Source organism: Tamandua tetradactyla, chromosome 19, assembly GCF_023851605.1.
Source record: "Tamandua tetradactyla isolate mTamTet1 chromosome 19, mTamTet1.pri, whole genome shotgun sequence".
NCBI lineage: Eukaryota > Metazoa > Chordata > Mammalia > Pilosa > Myrmecophagidae > Tamandua > Tamandua tetradactyla.
Genome location: NC_135345.1, coordinates 72653509 through 72675304, shown reverse-complemented (window position 1 = coordinate 72675304; position 21796 = coordinate 72653509). Strand labels below are relative to the sequence as shown.

General features: G+C 37.9%; 1 long non-coding RNA gene across 1 annotated transcript in view; it reads right to left on the bottom strand.

Moving 5' to 3' along the window:
* LOC143663686 (uncharacterized) overlaps positions 1–19007 on the bottom strand; it is a 72075-nt gene extending 53068 nt beyond the window's left edge. The window contains exons 1-4 of the long non-coding RNA XR_013166121.1: positions 18819–19007; positions 17970–18011; positions 14438–14558; positions 1402–1467 (exon numbers count right to left, since the gene is read on the bottom strand). This is a non-coding gene — a long non-coding RNA (uncharacterized LOC143663686). The remainder of the gene's footprint in view (positions 1–1401; positions 1468–14437; positions 14559–17969; positions 18012–18818) is intronic.
* Between the last annotated feature and the right edge of the window lie 2789 nt (positions 19008–21796).

Genomic DNA, 21796 nt, shown 5'->3' with positions numbered 1-21796 from the left:
TTTGTGCTATTTACAATGTAATGGCTTCAGATGAAGCATAGTTTTCTGTGTGAATAACATTTCTTCATCATTTTCTTTAGTTTAGATTATCAATGAAACAATAAATCAAGTCCTAACTTGTAGCTGTTGTGAATTTGTCTGATGTAAAACACTCCCATTTTCACTGATTTCACTGAGCCACAGAGTTCAGAAAAGATTTGTAGTAGCACCCCATTACATAATATTTTCATCATATAGAGACAGTAGATGTCAATAATTTCAAGAACATAGATAGTAGTTGTGCCAGTTTGAGTCTGTCATGTATCCCAGAAAAACCATGTACTTTAATCCTAATTCAGTATTGTTGGGTGGGATCTTTATTATTGTTTCCATGGAGATGTGACCCACTCAATTGTGGGTGGTAACTTTTGATTAGATGGTTTCCATTTCCGTGGAGATGTATCTCCATCCATTCAAGATGAAATTGCTTTCTGCAGTCTTTTAAGAGGGAACCATTTTGGAAAAAGCTTCAGAGCCAACAAAGCCTACACAGCCCCCAGGGGAAGGCTTATTAAATGAGGAGAGAAAGCTAGCAGACGTCGCCATGTGCAGTCCCAGCTGAGAGAAACCGTGAACTTCATCAGTCCTTCCTTTGGAGTTAAGGTGTCTTTCCATAGATGCCTTAGTTTGGACATTTTCATGGCCTTCAGACTGTAAATTTGCAATTTAATAAATTCCCTTTTTAAAAGCCATCCCATTTCTGGTATATTGCATTCTAGCAGCTTATAAACTAAAACAGTAGTAAAATAATTAGGAAATGATGTTTTAATACTTATTTAAAATGGTTTAAATATGATTTATTTAATTGTAAGTTTATATAATTCTAGTTTTAATAATAGCCTTATTTAACAATGAGTTTATACAATCCTGAAAATTTAACCACTGAGTTGGTAGAAGCCAATTCCAGAATGCCGCTGTTTCTTCCCCATTAGGTGTAGTCCATGTAGAAGGAACACTCATCTTCTGTAAAAGAATAAGAAGGAAAAAAGCCTTCTCTCCACCCTGATCGGCCAAGGGGCAGGCCTGTGACCTAAGCTTGGCCAATTAGGTGTTCTCTCCTGGAGCTCTGACTCTTGACTGAGTCATCAAAGGAAGGAAGAGACAGCTGGAGATAATAAATAAGGGTCATACTTGCTTATTTTGTTGGACATAGAGTTGCAGTCAAAGTGGATACTGTTGATAGGGATTTTACTGTTAATGATAATGATAATTGTAGTGGGGTGGGGGCAACATTTGTTGTGGAATTAGATATTTCTTGTGCTTACCTCATATCTTTTCTGCTTAGTTTTTTCTCCAGTCATTGTCAGGGGTGGAGGGAGGGGTAGCATGAGTTTCATACCGTGTAACCTGATAACTCCTTACCTCGGCTCTACCACGTTATCTCTCCTCTTCTGCCTTGGTTGTTGGTAGCACACATGTGTGCACAATCTGGAAATGAGAGAGAGTTTAACACCCATGAGAAAATCTTCATCAGTGGAGAATGGAAGCCAGTGGGCAATTAATCTCCTCTTTTTTTTTCCCTCAGAGAGACAATTCTAAGGAGCAGACTATGGTTGCTCAGAGTACCTTAGTAAGATTGAACCCCACTTACCCACAGGGATGACAGGCTCAATAACAAACTTTTCTACTGCACCATCCCATTTCCCAAATAAACTACCTTGTCTCAGGCTCTGATTTTTTAGGGGAACCCAGACTAAGAAAATAACTTAAACATTTTTTAAAAGAGTGATTCTGCCTTTCTTTTCAACTTTTTTTTTTAACTCCACCACCGATTCCAAGCTTGTCTTAACACAGTTACTTAAAAGCTGCATATGTAGTTGTCAGAATTCACTAATAGGAATGCTACCAGAAAAGCATTTCTTACCCTTTACTAATATAGGAACTACTTATAGACCCATGGAGAGAGAATTGCTTTAGAAAGGTGTGGAGACTCAATGCTAATAACGATGGTGCAGAAGCATCAATTAAATATTATTTCAACAATTCTTTCTATATGACAAGAATATTTTTCTAAAGCTTTGATGCTTAATGACATAAACCTCTTCTATCTGGGCCTATACTTTATCAGAAATAAAGCTTTTCCACATATTACTTTAAAAATAATGTGTTTTCCACCTTGACCAAGTTTTCTGTATTCTAATTTGTATGAAGCATGCATTTCTCCATTTTCCCGTATAGAACAGCATGACCAGACATTGGATTAAACATTCAGAGAATCAGAAAAATATTTACAGAATATTTCAAATTGTGGAATAAGGTACGAGAATTGCATTCCAGTTCTTTTCTATATTGATTTGATTCTTCTTTATATCTGGCTCTTGAAGAGTTCTCTAAAATACTCTTTTAGAGATTCTCCTTTCCTACTTGCCTTTCCTTTTAGCTATTACCAATCAATTGTGCAAGTGAACAAGCTATTGTTATTCCAGCAGGAAGGAGTTGAATAGCAACATAAACAGTTGCAGAAGACTGAAGAGATATTTGAGGAAGATGGGAATGCAGGAAGGCCCCACTCCTCTATTGCCAGGGCTGTGAGCTAAGCCAAAATGAATGAAGACAAGAAGATTGTTAAAGGGGTGTCATGGTCAGGTTCATGTGCCAACTTGGCCAAGTGGTGGTACCTGTTTGTCTGGTTGGGCAAGTGCTGGCCTGTCTGTTGCGATGAGGACATTTCATAGAATTAAATCATGATAATGCAGCTATATCCCCAGCTGACTCTATTTGTAATCAGCCAAAGGGGAGTGTCTTCTGCAATGAGTGATTCTTAATCTGATCACTGGAAGCCTTTTAAGGAGGATTCAGAAGAGACAGGCTCTTCCTGTTTCGGCTGGTGAGCCTCTCCTGTGGAGTTCATCCAGACCCTCCATCGGAATCATCGGCTTCACAGCCTGCCCTGCAGATTTTGGACTCTGCGTTCCCGCGGTCACGTGAGACACTTTTTATAAATTTTATATTTGCGAGTGTTCCCTGTTGATTCTGTTTCTCTAGAGAACCCTAACTAATACAAGGGGCAACACTCTTTTGATTGTTTCTCTCACAATCCACAGTTGAAATTCAGCATACAGAGATCACTGGAAAATATTGAAGAATTATCAGCAGTATCATATGTAGAAATTTCAAAACACTTGGGAGGTTGGGATACACACATACAAGCAAACAAACAACCATAACCCTCTGTGTAACAGCTGCTCACTGCCGCACTCACTGGTCACATTTTCCTAAACACTGGCCCTGAATTCCCCAAGTAATCAAATATATACTTTCTAGGAAAAAAGAAGCATTTCAAAGGAACTCTTCAGGCAGGCTTAAGGAGTATTGCCTGAGATTGCTTTAATTGAAGGAAGTGTCTCCCATAGAAAGACAGTTCTTTGGAATTCTGTGATAATTGGCAGAGACTGAAAGTGATTTCAGAAGAAATGATATGATATGATCTAAATCAGCAGACCTGACCTGAAACCAGTGCTGAATTTCCACAAGACCAGCATCTTAATGATCCTAAAAAGGACAGTCACAAAAATCATACTGCTTCTGCCAATGGAATACTGAACTTTGACCCTGTTCCAGAATGAAACTGAAAGGCCTTTGATATCTACTATTTTATTTGTTTAATGATTTTATAAGAATTTGGAGGTTGTTCTTGAGAGGGTAAATGAGAATGCTAATTACTCAGTGCAACACTGGTTTGAGCCATGTGTATTGTGAAATAATTACACATTATTCCAGAACAGTAAAGAGATTACTGGTTAGTAATTCAGGTGCTGGAACACTTCCTTGGTGATCAATTTGCAAACCCAGTTCAGAAATTTATGCAAATGGCATATTAAATTAACAGAGATAAAGGAGAAAGAAGCCTACTAGGGATTTATTTGTGCATGTGGTCTGGTGGAAATAGACATCTGATTCAGACACATATCCTAGCTGCTGACTACTGTGATTTTGGCAAGTTACTTAACCTCTCTGAGAATTAGTTTTCTCAGCTATAAAAATGTGGATAATAAAACACCTTCCAGGGCTAGTTCCAGGGGGGATTTCACATTTGTTACCTTTTCCAAATTATAAATTTTAAAAATGCACGTAAAGTGTGTAACTGAATAGATATTTGATGCTTTCATTTCCAAGACTGGTTAAACCAAATACCATGAAATGGGTTCAGTTAAACAATAAGAATTCATTCACTCACAGATTTGAGGCCAGGAAGATGTCCAAATCAAGGCATCATCAAGGCAATGCTTTCTTTTTAAAAAATGACTGGTGGAGATCCTTCGCTGCTTTGTCACATGGTAATGCACATGGTGGCATCTGTTGGTCTTTCTCTTCTCTTCCAGGTTTTGTTGATTTCAGCTTCTTGTTTCTGTGGGTTTTTTTCTCTCTTTGTTTGACTTTTATTCCATTATAAAAGACTTTAGTAATAGTATTAAGACCCACACTAAGTAAGATGTGTCACACCTTAACTGAAGTAGCCTGACCAAAAGGTCCTACTTATAATGGGCTCACACCCACAGAAATAGATTAATTTTCAGAATGTGTTTTTCTGTGGTACACACGGCTTCAAATGACCACACTCTGCCCTCTAGACCCCAAAAAAGATGTGTTCTCTCTATGTGCAAAATGCATTAATTCCATCATAATATTTTTGGGGTCTAGAGGGTAGAGTGTGGTGATTTGAAGCTATATGTACCACAGAAAAACATGTTCTGAAAATTAATCCATTTCTGTGGTGTGAGCCCATTATAAGTAAGACTTTTTGATAAGGCTACTTCAGTTAAAGTATGACACATTTTACTTAAGGTGGGTCTTAATGCTATTATTAAAGTCTTTTATAATAGAATAAAAGTCAAACAAAGAGATAAAAAACACAGAAACAAGAAGCTGAAATCAACAAAACCTGGAAGAGAAGAGAGAGACCAACAGATGCCACCATGTGCATTACCATGTGACAAAGGTGAATTTACCTTTTCAACCCATGTGGTTAGACACATTCTCTTGACCCAAGAAGATGTCTTCAGTTCAAACCTCAGTGTATATGGTTCTGCCCTTGAAGACATTTTTCCTTCATTCTGTCCCTTTGAGTCCAGGCTGGCCAAGGTTCCATGTACACAGTCTCATAAAAACTCATCAGTTTTACATGTCATACACAAGGGTCCAACCCATCAGCCAGTAGGCTTTTCCACCAATCCTTTCTCAATAACTACACCTCTAACCCTGACTTGCAATTAAATGGCTGACTGGATATATTCAGTTAAACCCTCACATGGAGCACTATTCTCTGGGAACGCACTTTCTGGATACTCAGAATTTTCCCAAAACATCAATTTCTGGTTTCTTTGTGCAAAGAAATTCAGTTCTTAGTTTATCCCCTTCCTCTTGCATTTTATTATTACTCACAAGGAGAAATCAGGCTGCACATTCCATGTTTAACTTAGAAATCTCCCCAACTAAATTTTCAAATTCATCATACTCAAATTCTGCTTTGTATCCAATATCAGAACTCAATTTTGCCAAGTTCTCTGCAACCTTAAAACAAAGATCAGCTTTCCTCCTTTTCTAATAACACATTCATCATTTTCTCCTAAGACCTCATTAGAAGTAACCACGTGATCAGTTACAGAAACAAGAATTGTAATGCTGTTTTGTCCATGTTATACTATTTAAGTTCATATTTATCACTACCTTCTTCCATTACCTGTTCTATGTTCCCTTTACCCTCAGCAAGCACTTCAGCTGGCCGTGGTTCTTTGCCTGGTGGGATGACCCAAACTTTCATTCCTGAAGTTTCAGAGCCATTGGTAGTCCTGCCAGGATTGGGTTGTTGCAGTTTTCCATTGATTTTAATCACAGGGCATGGTAGTACCAAAAGACGCCCTAGAGGATCTCCTATATACCATGAAAACCCTTCTTTACCCCCATTATGTAGTTGCAGTCCTACTTCCCCCTGATAGTCAGGGTCAGCCACCCCAGACAATAATGTAATCTCCTTCTTGGCTTGTTGAGCCAGTGGCATAAGTAGCCAGAGTGACCAGGTGGCAGTCTTAACTTCCAGTTCAATGTAATCATTGTTGTTTCTCCTGGTGTGTTGCATTCCAGCAGCTAGCAAACTACAACATCCAGTTTCAGAGACTTAAATCCCACTCTTTACTTTCTCTTATTCTTTCATGTCAAAATCCTGGGGTGTTTGAAGAGACTGTTGCTGTAAACAGAACCACTGCCAACCTGGACAAAGGTGGACACAAAAGGGAGGGATTGGAGTTTGAGGAGTGAGAACCATGGAAACTCGGGTCTGAAGCCAAGAAACCTTGGCCAGGAGAATGGACCCACCCATATACATAAAGAGGGTGAGTTTACTCTGAAGGGCGAGGACGAGTTTCCCACGTTACTGCAGTGGAAGAATAGTGCAGCCTCAGGTCTTGGAGAAGGTACAGCACACCTGTACCTTGGGGGACTAGGGAGAGCCTGGTTGCCACCACATGGAGGGGTTGAGCATGTGCCCCAGAAATAGCAGAGAGCCCAAGGGTGGCCCTGATGCCCGGAGAGAGTGGAGCCAAGAAAAAGGTGGTCTCCTCAATGTTCCCTGAGGTTGATTTGGAAAGAGGCAGGCCACTGCATAGGCCCTTGGAAAGGGTGGGACTGCCACTTTCTAAAGCTGAAGGATTAATGACTTTCAGATTTTGAAATCCAACGGTGTTTGCCCTGCAGGTTTTCCTTCCAATTTCTCCCCATGGATCTTGTGATTGTCCCTCCTTTGCGTATTGGCACCAAACAACTTGTTTTGAGATTCACAGGTCCATAGCCAGGAGAGAATTTTTTGCACCTTTATATTGTTTAAGGTGATGCATGTAGTTGCCAAGTTGACAAGGGGTGGACATGTGGTAGTTAGATTCACTTGTCAACTTGGCCAGGTGAAGGCACCTAGTTTCCTTGCTGTGGACATGAACCAATGGTACGTGAACCTCATCTGTTGCTGATTACATCTGCAGTCAGCTAGGGGGCATGCCTGCTGCAATGAATGATGTTGAATTTAATTGGCTGGTGCTTAAATGAGAGCACTCAACATAGCGCAACCCAAGCAGCTCAGCATACCTCATCTCAGCACTCGCAGCTCAGCCCAGGCTTTTGGAGATGCAGAAAGGAATCACCCCGGGGAAAGTTGTTAGAATCCAGAGGCCTGGAGAGAAGGCCAGCATAGATTGCCCTGAGCCTTCCCACATGAGAAAGAACCTCAGATGAAAGTTAGCTGCCTTTCCTCTGAAGAACTAACAAAATAAATTCCCTTTTATTAAAAGCCAATCCGTCTTTGGTGTGTTGCATCTGGCAGCTAGCAAACTAGAACACTGGAGTAAGAAGGTAGTCAAGGGAACTGTCTAATTGACATCTGTTTTCTCCTCACAACATGGGGCAAATAACCCCCAAAGCTCAGCAACCTGTAGGCTCCATACCCCAAATGTTAGAACTGGAACACTTTTCAAGGCAAAATTACTTAAAAATTAATATTAAAAGTTCTGGTCATCAATCATGTTTCTAGACTTGAGTATAAGACGAACTTTCATAGCCCAGTGTAGGAAAATATATAAGAATAACATATAGACAATGCCTAACTTTCCCACTCTGATGTAATGCTTTGGGTTGTGACCTAAAATCCCATTCAGTACAAGAACAGATTTTCCCTTATCCTTAAGTGCTATTTCTTGAGAATACTAAAGATTGTTGCATAGCAAGTCATTCTTGTTATGTGCTTCAACACAGAAGAGGACTGGAGGGGGAACGATATAAATGATAGGTTTAAAGCATCATTAGACAGCAGGTGCTGCCTGCAAGCACATGCTGGGACTCTCTAGCTCTAGCTCAGCAGCAAACTTGGGTAGCCAAGTTTCCGCAATATTTATAGGAAAATAAGCACTGTATAAGCACAGGCTTATGCTCTTTTAGTAATTATTTTATCAAAACCCTCAATGTCTCCTGGAGGTTTAGGAGCGTTATGATTCTATGACAAATGAACTTTGCAGAGGCTAGTCTGACCTTTCCTTCAGGGCTCAAGAGCTCAGGAGCTATGGGCTCAGATCATGAGTTTGGTGAACACTCACCATTTTACATAGTTTATTTCCACAAGTTAAAACCAGCACTATACTATTTCATGGGAGTTTATAAAGATCAGTTGGGTATCATTTGTTCTAATTTACTAATCATCCCTGCTTTTTGCCTTTTAGTCCCACTCTCATTACCTAACCCCCATTTTGCTGTCTTTCCCTCCATCATATGTTGAAATTGAAACAACCCTGCAAGAGTCAACAAACTGAAAGTTCTTCAAGGTTGATGACCCTATTCGGATCCATCTAGCCTCTTTCCCCAGCAACTGTGATATGAATGATTAATGGAGAGCAAAGTTGGAAACGACCCAAGTGTCCATCAACAGATGAATGGGTAAACAAACTGTGGTTTACACAAACAATAGAATATTATGAAGTTATAAGAAAAAAAAATGAAGGTTTGATACATGCTACAACATGGATGAAGCTTGAAATCATTCTAAGTGAAATAATCTGGACACAAATGGACAAGTAATGTATGATTCCACTTATATGAAGTTTAAAAGAATAAGCAAATTCATAGAGACAAAAAGTGGATTAGAGTTTACCAGAGTCCGGGAGAGGGAAGAATGGGGAGCTTTGCTTAATAAGTACAGTTTCTGTTTGGGGTCATGAAAAAGCCTGGGTAAAGGATGATGATAGCACAGCATTGTGGAGGCAGTTGATACCCCTGAGGTATATACTTAAAAATGGTTAAAATGTAGTAACATACATGTTACTACAACTTAAAACAATGCAATATTGTTTCATTTACATGTTAGATCAAGGTTTGAAAACTAGACCATCTCTAAAGAAAATACTAAAGCATAGATTCATTCAAATTAAAAGGTAAGTCAATCCTTTTGAAAGATGACTGTCAATGGTGGAAATTTGAAATTACTTAAACTTTTGACCCAGCACCATAAACAGAAATAATTCAAGGAACACCTTAAGTTTAAAACACCGATGAACTAGCTTATTCTTGGGCAGAGTTTTATTTATGCAGCTTATCTAAAATCAAGGTAAATAGTTTTAATTAATGGACAGCCACCATACCTGCTGCTTCTCTTTTGCAAGTTAACATTTCCCGAAAGAGAGTAAGTTGGTTGGAGCAGGATGTTACAATGAAGGGGTTGGCAAACTTTTTCTGTGAAGGCCAGGTAGTCAATATTTTAGGCTTTGCAGGGCATATAGCCTATGGTCTTTGTTGCAACTGCTCAACTCTGCCACTATAGCATGAACACAGCCATAGAAAATATGCAAGTAAATGGGCATGGTTGAGTTCCAATAAAGTTTTATTTTTATGGACACAAATTTAAATTTCATAAAATTTTTGTGTCACAAAATATTATTCTCCTTCTGTTTTCTTCCCAACCACTTAAAAATATTTTGTATGATTCATTAGCCATACAAAACAGGATTTGGCCCATGGGGTGTATTTACTGACTCCTGGTTTAATGCAAGGAATATGAATTAGATAGGCAGAAAATACTGGTCTGAATTGGATATATCAGAACAACTCTATAAGTTTTTTTTTTAATCAAGCTCTTATGAGGAGAAAATAAATGAAGTTATACATATAAATTTAATTTCAAACTATTTATTATTTTACAAATACTAGTTGGTGGTAAGATTTATTTATTTATACCTCACTGCATATATAAGCTGACCAGATAAAAATGCAGAAACACACAAATCAGCATAGAAGGTCAAAATTATAAGGGAAATAAGTGTGTGCATGTACACGTACATATGTAAGACATGAGATCTACATAGTTTCAAAGCTGAGGTATGAATTTGCCTGTAAGATCATTGGCAGTCATAGTGAAAGGGAAACATTTGATTCAACGCAATTCAAGAAATACTTGTTTTAGTATTTACCATGAGCCAACCGTTATTCTAGGTGATAGGAATAGAGCATTAAAAATGAAAAAGTCTTGCCTGTTAAGAAGCAACATAATCAGGATTCCCTTTGATAATGAGAAAAAATATGTCAATCCTTTAAGTGAAATCTTCCCTGGCATATAGTATTGAAAAATATTTCACTTGAAGCTTCACGTAGGCAACAGTGAATGATGTGATGAAAACTCTTGCCTTAATGACATATTTACAGAAAATCCGCTATGAAATTCCTTCTTTCATCCTTCAATGAGAGCTGAGGACAAGATATGAAAGCTCATCTCTATGACAGTATCCCTGCAGGATGCTGAGACAACCCAGTGCAAATGTGTGTCTTTTAGGTCATCTAACTTAATCCAAGGATAATACATGAATTATTAGATAGTGCCTATTTCTCAAAATCTACATTGGAATAACCTTGGAAGCTTCTTAATATCGTAGTTTTTTTAGACTGCACACCAGCGTTGTGAATTGGACTCTCTGAAGGTGGGCCTACTAATCTGCATTTGTAAAAGAAAGCTTGTTGGGATCTTCCTTTGCACACCAAAATTTTGAGGACCATTAAACTTGAATAGGAATTTTTATACTGTTTTTATGCTTATGGGGTTATGAAATGAATTTAGTGGTTTGCAGACATCATACAAATATTGAAGACAGACAGAAGAGCAAATATTAAAGTGTATTACAGATAATCACAATTATATTTTTGTGAAAAATGTTTGCTATGAATATGAACTATTTAATAAGTCACATTATATCTTACTGTAGGTATCAGTCAACAACTCTGAAGACATTGATCAAAAAACATGCACTGACTTCTGGTCCTTCAAAAATTCTCAAGAAATATCAATTTTTTACAGTCTGTTTGAGAGTTGAAAGCAGGCAGCTGCATGTGGTATTCTCATGCAAAGATCTAAAGGTAATGCATTCTGTGCTTTCCAAATCAAGGTAGGAAACAATGGAGTTAAAATCCTGTTGTTAGAATCAATGTGTGTAAGTAAGAACATTGAGCAGAATATGATGATGAAAATCATAGTGGTGTTTTATAATGATGTAATAGAAATGGAAAAAGTTGGATCTAATGGCCTCATAATAGAATATCTCAATGTTTCTTAAATTTTAGTGTGCATTATCAAAGGCAGATGTTTATTAATAGTATCCATGCCAGAAGTGTCTCATGAATATATGTGGTTGAGTATATTTTTGCTCTAAATGGACACTAATGAAGGAAAGCAACAGCATTCCTTCTGTGTCATAGTTTTCATTCATATTTTTAGAAATACATATTGTTAGGCTGAGATTAAACGTGTTTGATCTCCATTGATTAAACATGATGGTAAGCCATGTTACAAGAACTCATTACCACTGGCAGAAGGCTTCTGGCCATATCCCACTGAGATATCTGAAACAAAAATTACAATAAATTTCCTCAGGCCATTTTTGTGTTCTTGGCTTATTATTATTATTATTATTATTAATTAAAGAAAAAATAAATTAACACAACATTTAGAAATCATTCCATTCTACATATGCAATCAGTAATTCTTAACATCATCACATAGATGCATGATCATCATTTCTTAGTACATTTGCATTGATTTAGGAAAAGAACTAGCAAAACAACAGAAAAAGATATAGAATGTTAATATAGAGAAAAAATAAAAATAATAATAATAGTAAAAAAAAAGACACAAACAAGCAAACATACAGACAAAAAAAAAACCTATAGCTCAGATGCAGCTTCATTCAGTGTTTTAACATGATTACTTTACAATTAGGTATTATTGTGCTGTCCATTTTTGAGTTTTTGTATCTAGTCCTGTTGCACAGTCTGTATCCCTTCAGCTCCAATTTTGGCTTATTATTTTATATAAAACAAGAAATCATCCCAATTTTATTTATAATTTTATATTATGTTTAAGGTATCTCAGTTTATTTACTACTTCTAATCACTGGGCCTAAATTTAATTTACATGCAGTCCTAAATAGCCAACTTCTTTTACATTTATTGTCCCCCCAAATTATGATGTAAGTCGCATTATGGTAGGACTAATTTCAGATGTAGCAGATGCTTCCCTCATTTTCAATATTTGTAATATGAATGCACATGCATTTCACAGAATACACATCTTTCAAAGACTGAGAAAGCAGAAAGTTACTTTAGCATCCTATATTTCAGTAAGCACACATTAAGTCAGTTCAGATATAAAACACTGTTTTAGTTTGCAAGCTGCCAGAATGCAATATACCAGAAATGAAATGGCTTTTAAAAAGGGAATTTATTAAGTTGCAAGTTTACAGTTCTAAGGCCATGAAAATTTCCAAATTAAGGCATCAAGAGAAAGATACCTTAACTCCAAAGAAAGAACCGATGGGAAAAAAGGAACTCCAAAGAAAGTTTGGGTTTTTTTTCTCTCAGCTGGGAGAGCACATGGTGATGTCTGCTAGCTTTCTCTCCTCATTTCATAAGGCTTTCCCAGAATGTTCTCCTTCTGTATCCTCAAAAGCCTCTGGCTGTGTGGGCTCTGTTGGTTGTTTCCAAAATGGTTCCCTGTTAAAGGGCTCCAGTAAGCAACCCCACTTTGAATGGGTGGAGACACATCTTCATGGAAACCATCTAATCGAAAGTTACCACCCACAATTGGGTGGGTCACATCTCCATGGAAACAAAACAGATCCCACCAAGCAATATTGAATTAGGATTAGATTCAATATTTAATCTCTATCTTGTGCCTCCAGCACACAAACCCCAAGTAAAGCTGCTTTTTCTCCACTACGTTAAGATAAATTCAGGAGATGAAAGTTTTATACAGATTTTTTTTTCATTAAAGAAATCCCAAGCCTGCAATAATTCTGGGATACACAACAGATTCAAACCAACACAAACACCAAAGGTCATACTTCCCATTTGAAAATCTTCATGGAAAGCAACTTAGTTAAATATTGAACAATCTTTATTGTTGGGAAATTGTTCTTTAGCGCAAGTGTTCTTTACATGGAATTCATGAAAAATTTTGTGTTTATAGATATGTTGGTTTCGCAGGAGAGGGCTGATGGCTTTCAGCACCTTCTTGAAGGCATCCATGGCCAACAAATCATCACACATCAAACACTCCCACTACTTTAATGCCAATCCCTGTTCCTACATTCCATAATTTAAGCTCTGAATCTTCTCTTTCTGTCTTCAGATAAGATGGAAAACAGCTTTTCCTTGTATTTGTACAATTTATTATTTGTGAACACTTTGATTAGGTAACACCCTGACAGTCTCTTCTTTAAAAGAGAGACACAAATCTCCATTGGAAAAAATAATCATTGAAAATTATGGTGCAAAAGGAAGTGAAAACGGCCATAGTCGAGGTCTCTTAAAAGGAGTTTTTTGTCTACTGGAGCAGCAGAGAAAAGTACAGAATTTGCTGATTAATAATGTGTAACTTCATACTACTAAACAGAATCACAATGAAAAGACAAGTCAGGTAAGTCATTAGGAAAGCACCTTTGTTAAATCAACATTTTCCTCAAATACCAGAGGTTAATATTAACAAGCTTTCCTAGGAAAACGATTATCTCCTTACCATAAATCATACCACAAGGGGCATTGTGGAAATGTCTTTTAAAATCTGCCAACAAGGAAATATAAAAACATAATAGTGTAGTAAAAGATACATGGCAAATTTTGTAAAATGGTAATATTCTTTATCTTCTGCCTCAAACACACAAAAGCCAAGTAAAGCTGCTCTTTCTCCACTAGGTTAAGATAAATTCAGGACATGATGATCTTATACAGATTTTTTTTCATTAAAGAAATCCCACACCTGCAAGATTAGGTCTATTTTCAGAATTAATACAAAACCAAAGAAGCTTTTGTTTAATAGAAGTTTTATTAGACATTATCAAGGAAATATTGTCCGAGGTTTTTTGTAGAATTAAATTTAATGTTTTATTTCAATATTTTGGCAGCAGTTATGTCTGATTTAGGAAACATTTGTTTATTGTTAAAATTACTGAAATTATTCAATTATCACTACATCGTATCTCAAATTCACTTCTTGAACAAATTATTAAATGCCTACTATGTGTCAGGCACTGCTCTGCATATCTAATGCTGCTTTAGGCATGCAATGGTCAAAATAAAGAACAGACCTTAACCTCAATCTGGACATGAAAAGGCATTTTATCTTGGAAAAGCATAAATAGTGATTAGGAAATCTTGATAACCAAAAGACAGATATACAAAAGCAAATTTTTTTTAGCAATGATGACAACATTCTGTGTATTTATTAAGTGCCAGACATTATACTTGGAAATTGACCAAAGTTATTGTGCTTAAATTTCACAGTAACCCTATGAAGTGGGGGTTTGTAATAAGGGTCACAGGTAACAGAAACCCCACTCACAGGTCCCAGTAATAAGAACATAAGAGAACTGAGAAACCACCATACCAGGTTGTAGGGAAAAAACGCAGTCAAGACCCTCTCGCTGTCTGCCATCTCTGCTTGTCTTTACAAGTTTCCTTCACTCTGCTTTCTTGATCTAAAAGTGAATTTCCTTTGCTTCTTGTGTCTACAGGGTAAGAAACAAGACCACCAATAACTCTCAAGATTTACATCTTAAATATTTCACATACAAAGAAAAGGCTACCCTTTCAGATTTCCAATTCTAATATTTGCGCAAAAAATCCTGGGTTTATTCAGATGCTCAATCCCAGAGTAATTGGAGCCTGTTATATCAAAATAATAAGTTTAGACCTTAAAATGTCTTTTGGGTTTTGCCTCCTTTATTAGTTTGTTAAAGCTGCCAGAATGCAATATACCAGAAATAGAACAGTTTTTACAAAGGACATTTATTCTGTTTCAAGTTTACAGTGGTAAGGCCATGAAAATGTCAAAAGTAAGGTATCTACAAAGGTTACCTTCACTCAAGAAAGGCTGATGCCATCCAGAACACCTCTGTCAGCTGGAAAGGCACATGGCTGGCATCTGGTCCTTGTTCCTGGTTCTGCTGCTTCTAATTTCTGATGCCAGAGGTTTCCTCTCTAAGCATCTGTGGTCTTTCACTTAATTCCTCCAGGACACAACTTTGGATTCTGGCTTGCTTAGCATGTGATCTCATGGGAAATCACATGGCAATGTCTGCTCGGCTCTGCCTGTGTCTAGGCATCTGCTCTATCAGCACTCCAAGCTTTTGTCAGCTCTGAAGCAACTATTTTCCAAGAATCTGCATCTGAGGTTTCTCCAAAATGTTTCCCCTTTTAAAGGACTCTGGTAAACTAATCAAGACCCACCTTGAATGGGTAGAGTCACATCTCTACCCAAATCTAATCCAAAGCCATACTCACAATTGGGTGTGCCACATCTCTACGGACATATTCTAATCTAACGTTTAGCCCTACAATATTGAATCAAGAGCAAAAGAAAATGGCTGCCCCCACAAGATGGGATCAAGATTAAAACATGGCTTTTTGGGGGTACATAATAGTTTCAAACTGGCACACTTCTTTTACATACTTCCCATCCTTTCCCACAGTTAGTCATATGAATCCAGAAGAATTAGCATTGTGCTACTAGGAAAACAAGGAAAACTTGTTTCCATTCAGTTGTTGGTTTGTTTGACTAGTTGGATTTGTTGTTGTTATTGTTTTGTTCATTAGTTGTTATATATTTTTTTAAGCTTCCAAACTAGTTTCTTGAGACTCAAAATGAAGTCTCTAAAGGAAGTGGGATCTAGATTTTCTATAACAATTATTTAAAATATATGAAAGGACAGAGATGGTTCCAACCTCCACACCAGGAAGAAGAGGCTTGCCTGAAAAGGAGGAAAGGGAGTAGGGAGAGGATAGTTCAAGAATTAAGAAAAGTATAGAAGTCCCAGGCCAAAGAGACAAAGGTATGAGAAAAGAATTAGCCTGGAAATATGACCAATCATCATTGAGTGGCTAGTTCTAGTGATCAGAGTGGAAGCGCCAATAATCCTGCAAATTTTTCCTAGCTATTTCCTGAAGGCACCCAGTTGCCATTGCAGAAGAGCCATGCCAGTGGTTTTCATCAGTGTTGGGCAGAGAACGGCTGCTATCATCAGCCGCCTCTACCTCAGCAATGTGTTATCCAGCATATGCACATCTACCTAAACCCCAAGATGTTGCAGAGCTCCTAAGGACACTTTCTCAATCATCAGCCCAGGACACTCAGAAGTCCCACAAAACAGAGCATAGGAAATTTGAACTACAGAAGATCAGGAGTGACAACAAAGGAAAAAGACTCAATACACACATTTGAGTGGGTGGGAGAGTAGGAAATCTCTCCCCTATTTCACCACCTTGGCAATTTCCAGGATAACCATGGGTAAGGAAGGGAAAAGTCTAGACATATTGGCAACGGAGGTAGGGGAGATAAAAAAATTAGACTCCCCTAGAATACAAATACTCTCATTCGATAGATAATGTACCTGAGACTTTCCTAAGATCACACAGCTAGGAGATGCCAAGTCACAAAACAGACCCAGCCAACGCTCTGGACCACAAAGCTTCAGAGCCTCAATACTGAGATCCTTGTGGCTGCTTTTTTAATCAATATAAATGTGGAGGAGACATTTGTAAAATTTTTTGGAATCAGAATTCCAACATTTGGCACCATGCAAAGCAGATAGCTATCTGAGCAGTCTGGGAAACAGATGGTTCCAAGATACTATGTATAGTGTTGTGTATGGGGGTTGTTTTCGGTTTTGGATTTTGAGGAAAAATATAGTTGTTAACTCTATCTACTCCTTCTCCTAGATTGGTACTAACAAACTTACACTGGAATCTGAGATTCTTTTTTGTGAGAGTTTTGTGTGTGTATATATATATTCATACAAAATCAATATATTTCCATTTTGATGAAAGTTTAATATATGTATAGTATGAATTATTTGGCACATTGAAATGTCATTTTCAAAGGGCACTGGAAATCCAAAAGCATATAAGACTTGTGACTTTAGTAAATCCATGTGCATTTAAAAAACTTTAAAAATCTTGAAGAAAATCCATGAAAATTTCAGAAAAATCTTTAAATGCAAATCATTACGCTTCCAAATCATCGTTTAAATAGCTTCATTGTATTCTGTTGTTTCAATATACAAGATATATATTAGGTGACAAGTTAGAGAAACTAAATTCAAGGTTTCTGACTCATGTAGTAGTAAAATAATGAAAATGTGGCTGTGCCAATCTCTCTCTCTCTCTCCATCCATCCATCTCTCATGTCTCCCATTCTCTGTGGAGCTTCATTCTCTTCTACTACATATACTTGGAGAACAAGACTCTAGAAACTGAGTTTATGTCCTCACAGTTCATTTATCAAGAGGAAAGTAAAAAACCTTCCTCCAGCTTTCAAATGCCAAATTTCTTACAAAAATCCTGATTAGTCCAACTTGAATCACATGTCCCCCTTTAGATCAACAACTGACACAGAGGGATTTGGCACAAGGAGTCGCCATGTCTGGCAACCTTTTCGTTGGAGGTGTCGCCATTGTCAGCCCCACCAGAGTCACACACGTGGTGAGGGTTAGAAGCTCTGGGGGGTTGGAGCCCACTCTAGCTTGTTGGGGCTAACTGTGTGCATCTCTTCCCAACTCCAGAGGGGTAGCCTGAAATCAGTCATAGTGGGAATATTTACACAACTGAAATCAGCACAAACCACAAATTAGGACTTTTAATTTCCCTGATTGTTTAACAAGAGCTGATTGTTAAACATTTACTAGAAATTACTGGATAGGTGCATTTCCCTATAGGGCTGGAGTTGCAGAGACAAAAGACCTATTTGTCAAGATCTATTTTTTCTCTATGAGTGTAACTAATAATATTCTTAAAACCAGAAGATTAATCAGCTTTTATGATGATTCTTCCACGAACAGAATGCCGGAATAAAAGAGACCTTCTAAAAACTCCACCTATTCGCAGCAGAATTCTAGAATTGTTTTTATATAGCATCTACTCACCTTACTAGTGTTCAAAGACAGGAGAATAATATTAATAAGATCCTGGAAAAGAAGAAAATACCATCTACAGATAATTCTGTAAAAACATTACACATATATCATGATATCTCATTTATAATGTGGAGCCAATGCCACATTAGCCTTTCCACAGGTCATTTATGGAAAGATAACCTTGTTGTTGAGTCTTTCTCCAAGGAAAGCATCATGCCCTGATAAACGCCATGCCTGGTGAATAAATAATTAGCCTGCTAAATCCTTTCAAAACTTTTTCAAATAACCTCATGCTATATAAACATGCATTCATTCAGCAAATAAACCATCTACGTACTAGTCTCTGGTTTCTTAATGCAAGGGTGAAAGTGGGCAAACTTCCTTGACTCTCAATGCTGATTTTTCAAAGATTTGTTGGCATTCCCTTGTAAAATGGCTTATAGTCATGGGTTAGGCTGCCTGAATGAGCCCATCATTCTTAGTCAAGTAATGCACAGTGCCTTCTGTTTTTGTTTCAGAAGAATTTTGTTTCAGAGAAAAATTCCTTTATGTAAAATTTAGTTGTATTTACATTTAATGAGAACTGCTAAAACCAATACAATAGTTTAGCATAGCTATGCACATAACATATATTGAACATGTAACAACTTGCTCAGCATTCTGGCAAGCACTTTACATTCATTATCTTTGCAATCCTTGCAGCAACCCTACGAGGCAGAAAATCTTATCTCCATTTAACATATGAGAACACTGAGACATAAAGAAGAAAAATAGCTTTCTCAAGGTCACAAAGTGAGTGAGTGGCATAGTCAGGAATCAAACTGCTCTGTGACAACAACATCCAAACATCCTACTTACCGTCAATGTCATGTGCCATGCCTTGTGCTAAAGTTCTCTTATATATATTTTCCCATTCAATTCTAACACACAAAATCTGTGTAAAGCAGGCATTATTATTTTCTTTTACAGATGATGATGCCAAGGGTCAAAGAGTTAAAGAAACATCCAAACTTCCACAAGAACAGGTAATACTTGCCAGAATGGGATTCAAATCCAAGCCTGACTAACTCTGTGTACAGTGCTTTTTCTACTATTATATAACTCTCAGCAGAGTTAAATTATTTGGAAGTGATGTAAGTTTAGTTATCTTAAAAATTCAGGAGACCACCCCTAAATGATTAATGTACTGGTGTCTGGCTACATTAAAAACACATTTGTGGAGAGTCTCAGTGCTTTTACATTTGGGGAGTAATCACAGAGAGTAAGTGCCAGAGTAAATCATAGACCCCCATGAGTTTGTGGAAAGGAGATGTCAGAGGGGACTCTATGTTTCAGGAGAAATAAAAATGCATCACTGTCAGTCAGTACAAATCGAGAAAATTATATTATAAATTCAGAAGGCACAGTGCCAGTCAGCCTGAGGAGAGATACAATAAGGAGAAAAAACAGGCAGAATGGAGAACCATTTATATTCTTTAATCACAAGAGTTAGGGTAACCAAGAACAAAGCAAGCTGAGTTAAGGGCCCATCAAAGTGCACTGCGCATGTTCGTTCTACTCTGTCATCTCAGCCCTAGGACTGGCTACTTGTTATTGCAACATAATGAGAAAATTTACATGCAATGAAGTAAAAGGTAATTAGTGGCAAATCATAGCATTTTTTGCATCCATTTGGGAGTAAGATCTGGGAAGGATTTAGGAGGTTGACTGAAACGATGCTGAACAAAAATGATACCATGAAGGAAAAGAATATGTGTAGTGTAAGAATTACCTAGAGCCTGTGCACTCAGAAAGAGACTATGCACTAAGAAAGTCGTGCCAACTTGTTGCTTCTCAAGCTGACTCCAGTGGGGATAAATCTGAGTAATTGTCTTGCCACACATAATCATTGCTGTTTGGAAGGAAACCCTAGAAATCAGAGACCATGGACTGAGATGAATAATTACGAAGGTATACCATGTCCCTCTTAGCAGAATTAATATCACATAGATGCCAATTCTCCTCAAGTTTCTGGGACAAGCAAATACTCTCTTTTGAGGCAAGGAGTACACAGAAAGTCCAAAACTTGACCACATTTATCCACCTTAAAGTTTTGAAATTACAGAGGGAAACTTTGAGAGGTCACTAGTTAGAAAACAGCTAACTGATATGAAGTTAAGTTGGGAAGGAGTTTAAGTATCACAGAGAGTGAGAGAATATGGTAGTTGTGATCTTCAATGTGCATGTGTTGAGGGGAGGGGTGGATTACAGAAGGATGTGTTTGGGGGCGTGGGTGGGCAAAGAAGGTCCCTCTAATAATGGCAACAGACTTAACAACAGTACAAAATTTTCAAGATCCACATTTAAATCCCTATCCACACCAGCAGACTAGTAGAATAAGAAATCTAGGAGAGTAAGAATTTGTATTTGTTTTGGGGAATAATAAACTAAGCTAGAGTAACCAGGCTGAATAAGGTTTCATTCTTAGAGTAATAGCGCCATTACCACACTGAATTGCCAGATCTAGCTTCCCCTACTGGACTGTGAGGCCCTTACCGACAGGTTGGTCTCCTAACACATCAGGTGCTAAAGAGATATTTATTGGGCAGAACCATTAAATGTATTAAAGCCTACTTGTATTGCCCTAACTAATCTCAAAATTATCCACCTCAGGGAAGAAAGGACAAGTCTGTAGTTCCTATTTAGGTATTCCCTTCTCCTTTACACTGAAACTAGTTTAAAATACGATAATTCTAGTGTGGAGCATTGACTCACGTCCACCATGAAGATATCCAAGTCCTAAACCCTGGTCCTGGGTGTGAACTTACTTGTAAATAGGACCATCAAAGATCTTATTTAGATAAGGCCAAATAGAATCAAGATGGGTTTTAATCCAATGTAGCAAACATTAGGATGCAGTCTGTCAGTGGGAGCCAGAGAAGGAGACACAGATCACCACTAACAGAATCAGAGATGCATTTATAAGCCAAGGAATGTGAAGATTGCTGACAAGTCAGCACCAGAATGCTACAGACTATGGGAGAAAGCACAGCCTGGTGATACCTTGATGTTGGAGTTTAGCTTTCAAAACTGTGAAACAATAAATTCCTGTTGTTTAAGCTAACCAGTGTGAGGTAGTTGCCACAGCAGCCCTAGCAAACTAAGACAGTTCTTAACTGATTTCTTTATGGGGAAAACTGTTGCCTGTGTGAGCTAACAAGTTTGTGGCTATCTTCCTCTCGTTCTTAACTCTAGATCAGCAGCCAGAGTCCCATGGCATGAGTGTCACTCCACGTGAAATGAGTGGGAGGGGCGTTACTCAAGACGCCCTTCAGCATCCTGCCGTGTGATCTTGGCTCCCTTCCAGCTCACTTTCAGTGGCCTTGACCAGGAAAGTATTTTGTTCATTTTCTTGGAACCATGCCACTCGCATGAGTCATTGGGGTCATAGTTTAAATTCATTCCTCTGTTTCCTAATACCCCTGCTGAGAGTGCTGTTAGGCTGTCTATGGGTCAACCAGGCATCCCCTATGATGGAGAGAGAGCAATGAACTCAAGTAAACAAGAACAAAAAAAACATAAAAGGAGGTGAAAGCATGTGTATCAGGCACTCCCCCAGGTTCAAGGGTTATACCCTTGCTGGAATAGGATTTTGGGGGAGATATGGGAGCAATCAAGTTGAAAGATAAGATAAAATGAACTGGATGATAGTTTAATGACTTCATGATGCGTTCTGTTGAGAAGGCAGTGGTGATCACACCTCATTCAGGTCTCTGCTCTTTGGCCCCTCCTCAGAGAAGCATCCTCTGACTCCATTATCTAAAACAACACATCTCCTCATGTCAATCTCAGCCTCT